This window comes from Alexandromys fortis, unplaced genomic scaffold (genome assembly GCF_014885135.2).
Source record: "Alexandromys fortis isolate MF-2015 unplaced genomic scaffold, M_Fortis_MF-2015_v1.1 scaffold_65, whole genome shotgun sequence".
NCBI lineage: Eukaryota > Metazoa > Chordata > Mammalia > Rodentia > Cricetidae > Alexandromys > Alexandromys fortis.
The window spans coordinates 8,035,599-8,041,951 of NW_026067986.1; positions in this window are offsets into that span (position 1 = coordinate 8,035,599).

Sequence of the window (6,353 nt, forward strand, 5' to 3'; positions counted from 1 at the left end):
GAAAGCCGGGTGCCTTTAGTTTCTGTTCTGTGTAAATCAGTTAAGTAACTTTTACCTGAAAAATACTGTAGCTCAAACATGTAAATTTTGTCATTTAGTGTGACTAATGGCATCAGAGTGTGAACATCATTAAATTGATTTGTTTGATAAGCAATCATTTTAATATACAAAATTGATTGTGTCTAGATGGTGCATGTATTCCCATACATTTCCGCTGAATAATTATGATCAAAAGCAAGGCTCTACCTTGAGGCTCAATTCCTGTAGTATTTGCTGACCCTTGCCTTTCTCAGCTTTAAGGTTCAGTCAGTCTGTGTTGCTCTGATTCTAAGAGACTGCTAGGCCACACCCTGAGTGATGGGTGTCGGTCCTTGGGAGAAGAGAAAGAAAACTGTGGTTGCGCATCCTAGCTACTAGGGCAGAAGAAGAAAGTGGGCGAGGATGTCTCCGGCCTCCATCAGAAGGGCACCCCAGACGCGGGCATAAGGCTTTCTTTGTCTATGTGTGTGTACAAAGTTGGAGAGTGTGTGGGTGTGCACGCGTGCACCTGTGTGCAGGTGTTTGCCCATGGCTGCGTGTAACAACAGTGTAACAAAGGTCAGAAGTCTACGTCTGCTCCTCTCCACCTTCTGTTTCAGCACAGGGTCTTTCCCTGAAACTGGGGGCTGGTGGATTTGGTTAGACTGACTCCTCAGCAAGCCCCGGGCTTCTCCTCTCTTCAGCATCCCCCGCCCCCGGCAGGGGAGGGATACAAGCACACTGTCACACCTGGGTTTTTACATGGGTGTGCAGGGTCCCAAATCGGGATGCATGTTCACACAGTAGCGCTTCACCCCCGAGTGTGTTACCAGTCCCACATACATGTTGTTAATCTTGCCTCTGTTCAAGACCACAGGGACCGTCTTTTCTAAGAGTTATCCACGCTTAACCTCCGGCCTACGAGTGAGGCCGACCTTGGAAGAGCAAGGTTTGTCACCACACTGTGACTAGGAGGTCAGACGAGACCCTCCCTCCCCTTTACTTCAAGCTGTCAAGAACCTTAGGTCTGGTAGGGATGGCCGAGAGTTTGTCTTTGAGCCTGAGCCAATGCCTGGGAGCCAGTCCTGAGGCTCCCCGGAGTTCAACACAGCCAGGCCTCTTGGCACAGCCCGCTTCTTTTTCTGCCTTCTTCACATCCAGGAGCCCAGTTCCAAGGAGGTCCTGACAGAGGGAACCTAGTCCTGTCTCTGGACTGGATTGGTTTTGGTCAATATGATGAATCCAGATAAAGGTGGCTGCAGAGAAGGTGGCGCCCTCTGCTGCTGAGGCTCGAGACTATGCGGTTGTGAACTTTTCTTACTTGCCACGAATTTATTCAGATTTGGAGGAGATCCCCAGATACCTCTGTGACTGGGTGACTGACACACTTTGCTGAACACTAGGCTAGAGTTCTGTGATGCAAAGCTTTACAATTCAGGAGGAGAAATGGTGTGTTGATCCTTTAAAAATATTTATTTTTTATGTATATGGAGTTTTTGCCTGCATGTGTATCTGTGCATCCCAATTATGCCTAGTGCTTAGAAAAGGATGTCAGATCTCCTGAGATGGGAGTTCCAGACAGTTCTGAGCTGCCGTGGAGCCCGAATCTCTGGAACAGCAGCCTGTGCACTCAGCAGCCGAGCCTCCTCTCCAGGTGCATGGGTTGACTCTTCAATGTTTTCTGCAGCCTAAGAAACTGTCTGAGTGTAAAAATGCCACCCATCCTTCCTTCCTGCAGACTTTAACTCCCGGTTGACCCCGTGCCCAAAGAGGCTTTAAATCTCAAAGTCGGCCTGAGTCACACGGCTGAGAGAGTCTTGTCTAACACGTTGACAGAGTCAAAGGCCAAAACATCACTTTACCTGATACTTCACGAGGGCCCAGGTGTGTGTGTGTGTCTGTGTGTGCGTGTGCACGTGTGATATGGATATGAGACATTGCTAACACCAAAGAAATATTAAAATGGTCATTGCTGCCAAATATATTATCTAGGTGTCGTCGTTTTACGTGGTTTGTGTTTTTCTTGTGGCCCGTGTGTTTCAATTTCCATTATCTCATTCCTTGCAGTATTAAAAAACGATTTGTCTGATGCTATCGAAATAATTGAGTCTCTCCTTGGCGTTCCGTTCCCTTGTCTGTGCCCTTGCCCAGGGAGAGTCTAAGAAAACAGTTTTAAATTCTATTCAAGATTTCTCCTCGGAATCAAATCAACTGCCAAATACTTAATAAATTGGTCCTCGGGTTTCAGATAATTCAGCCTTGAGAAATGGTTTGCCTGTCTAGAAGTGTTGTATGGTTTAGGATGTACCGTGTAGCTGCTAACCCTCGATGGACCACGAGCCACTTGGACAGAGGTGATGATGACAGTTACTAGGCAACAGTTCGCTGCTGCTGATAGTTCCTAGTCATCGATCACCTATGAATTGGGAACCACAACGGCCTTCTAAATGCCATCTCTGTTAAGTTGGGAGCATAACACCAGCCCCTGGCATCCATCCCAGCCCCCTTATAACAGTCCTGTGACGTGTGTGTATCATTTCAGTTTCAAATAGGAGAGAATGGGAAATAGAAGGTCACTTCCGACGTGCGGTCGAACTTTTGGACACAGGCCTGAGTCCGAAGCTCAAGAGCCAGCCTGCCTCCACCCCAGACTTGAAAGCCACCAGGAAAGACAAAGTAAGTTCAGTCCACTTAGGGTTAGACCTCTGCTTCTCAAGGATTAGGCTATGACCCGCTTGTGACCTTAACCGCAAATGGTTCTGCGTTGCATTGTCCCGGGAATGGTAAGTATGTCTTTGTTTCGAAAGGTGTTTATCACTACCTTGCAACCCTACCTCGGTTTCAGAAGATTATAGGACCACCTATGATGACCTTTCTATAACTACCTGTCTATGCCTATCTTGTGACTATGTCTTTGTTTCAGGAGGGACTACTTTGTTCTGCTTATCTTCAGCTCCTGTAACGCTGTCTATTTTCCCATCAAATCCCCCGTCTATCCTACCCCTGAGCTATAAAAGCCTTGTCTTCCTCACATCCAATGCGGACCTGTCGAATACCTCCTTAGGGGGAGGCAGCCCATATACAAGAATCAAAAAAAAAAAAAAAAAAGCTTGCTTTTCTTAATTTGACCATGATGATTTGGTTTGGTGGTCTTTCTCCTCCCATCCTTGGGATTAACAAAGCCAATGCTTTTAATCTTTGGTTGCTTTGTGCTGCTTTCCAAGGCCTCAGCCATCCTTTTTCAGTGGCCTGTTAAATCTAGCCTTGGTTCCAAGCAGCAATCTCTACCATCCAGCTCCTACGTCCTCTGCTCACATGGGCAATAGCTCCTGGCTAGTTTACCAGGACCTGAAAAGAAGGTGGACTGCCCCCAAAGCTGTGGAATCTCTAGTGGCTGGACAGTCAGTCTGCACAATTCAGTAGAGAATTCTAAGTCACGTGCAATAGCATATACCTACAAACCCAGGACTTGGGAGGCTGAGGGAGGAGGATCAGGAGTGAGACCCATCGATACTGAAGCCCTGTCTCAACCAAACAGGAGAGAACAGAACAGAAAGCTTCTGGGAGTTTTCTGCATCTCCAAGCAAAGCTTTAGTCTATGGGTCTTCTATTTGAAACGACAGCAGTGACGGGGAGCTAACCTCTGAACTATGACAGACACATTTATGAGATACTAAGGAATAACTGTCCGAAATGAATGGTCAAATGTCTAACAGGAAAAACAACAATCACACATGCCCAGTGAGAAGTGAGAAGAGCTGATCAAACCATGGAACGAATATCTCAGATGTTGAAGAAGGACATAAGTGTGGCTAGCCTGTGCTAAAGAGACGGGGAGGGGCATGAGGAGGGGAGGGACAAGAGAAGGGGAGGGGCAAGAGAAGGGGAGGGGCATGAGGAGGGGAGGGGCAAGAGAAGGGGAGGAGCATGAGAAGGAACCGCATCGAAATGGGAGGAAGATGAATCTAAGTTACAAGGCATGGGGCCCATGCACACCATAACAAATGATTTGTTAAGATAAATAGCAGACACTCTCAGAAAGACCCTAGATCACAAAACAGTGTAATAAAAGTTGTTCTTGAATCCACAGATTTACAATTCATAGTGCAATGCTTAGCATGAGTGTATGGTTCGTGGCCCAAACCAATCATGTTGTGGAAATCCCACCCGAAGGACAGTGGCCTGGGCGAAGCACGGGGAGGCTTCCCGTCCCTCACAAGCTGTGCCCTACGTAACTCACTAGTCTGGGGTTGTTTTTACCTCAGTCTTCTAAGAACCTTCGGTTTAGTGCAACATTGTTTATTAAGTTTGAGTTCTCATACTTCAAGGAAGAAGAAAAAAGAGAAAATAAGAAACACACACACGCGCCCTAATTATCAATGTATGTAATGGAGGTGAAGACAAAAGAGAAAGGAACCCCCATGTCTGTTGAGTGAAGCCAGGTAAGGGAGGAAGAAGAAAGTGGAAATACAGGAGGAAGTTGCACATTCTCGGAGCTGGAAACCTTTCTACACTGGTGCCAGAGACCCGGCTCAGTCAGGAGAGTGCCCCTCTGACCTGATCTGAGTTTGGTTCGAGCTCACGCCTGGAACCCCAGAGCTGGGGACCTCACGAGCCACCTGGTCTTGCAAAATTTGCGAGCTCCTCATTCAGTGAGAAATCCTGTCTCAAAACACTAAGGTGGAGAACGCTTAAAAAAATAAAAAAGATACCGGATGTGACCTCCAGCCTCCATACCCACAAGGACACACTTGTGCACCCACGTATTTTCACACATACACATACAACACGCGTACACACTAATCAGAATAAAGACTTGTTACAATGGCCATTAGTGCTACTTTGAATCAGAATAAAATAGAGATGTCTTTCCGTGGACTGCCCCGAGAGACCAGGGCCATGCTAAGAAAGGTTTGGAAGGGAGTTTTCCCTTCCTTTTAAATTTTATTTGAAACTTTGCAGCGTTCTCACTGGACCGATTGCTGTACGAGGTGACGCAAGCGTGATCTGTGGGTTAAACGAGGGGACCCAGCGTGTCACCTCTGTGGTCTGGGCTCCCTGGAAGCTCCCTTAAGAACCTGAGGTCCTAAGAGCTCTGTGAAACATTTCCAGTTTTGAACTAAATCAACATCTCAATTTAGGGACTAGCTTCCGAATTAAGAACAGCTACGGATAGGCATGGGTATTTAGATTAAAATTCTGTCCCTAGAAAATGACTTGATTCCAAAGAGAGTTTGGTCACCAGCAAATTTCGGCTCTATCTGATGTGGGTCCACCACGCTTTGTGAACAAGAAATTCAGTTTGGTTTCTTATCGGCGTATCAGGTTCCCACCCAGCCTGATCTCTGGATTGAGACTGGCTACCAGACGTCTAATTTAAGTCCAGCCATCAGGAAGCGGTGACTCATTAGACAAGGTTCACTGGAACATCTCCATGGTGACCTCACCACCCTACTACTATGCTAGGCTGAGGAACCAATTGTGCTTTTATAAAATACACTTGGATCTGTCCTACGGTAGATATTAATTACCTGTTCTAAGAGAAAAATGAAACCCACCAGTCTGCCCAGTTATGTACTCTGGAGGGCAGCAGAGAGAACAGAAAGGAGGGGAAACATTATTGGCATCATATACATACATGCATGCGAGCATGCGTGTACACACACACACCCACCCACCCTGGAGAACAGGATCTAAGTATGTCTTTGTTAGTTCCAAAGTTCTAGGCAGGTGCATCATTGTGGAGGAAAAGTCATGAAATGTGATCCCTAATCAACTACTCAGCTAGGATTTAGCTTTGTAGGACAGTGCCCTAAACGATTGTACCCACCCTACAAGCTCATACTTTGAAATAGCTCACAGCGTATGGCACAATAACTTTGTAGAGTAAATTAGGTCATGAGAATGAGCCCTCAATGTTAGAATTAATAGTCTGAGGGTCAATATTGTTAACTTGGCAAATCTCTCAGCATATCTGTGAGGGATTATCTAACTAAGGCTCATCGCTGAGGGTGTCTGCAAAGGATTGTCTTTACTGTGTTGAAAAAGGAAGACCGCCCACCATGGGTGGGACCATTCCCTAGGCGCAGGATTCTGCACTGTACGAATGGAGAAACAAGCTGAGCATGCAGACACGCATTTGTCACTCTCCCATGACGGCATATGTAATGTGAACGGCTGCTTCAAGCTCCTTCCATACATATGTGACTTCCATGTCATGGTGGAATGTCAATGTGACAGGCAACCACGAGATAAATACATCCTCTCTCTTCTAAGTTGGTTCTGACAGAGTCTTTTGTCCAAGAGAGAGGAGAAGAAGCTGAGACAGGAAGCAA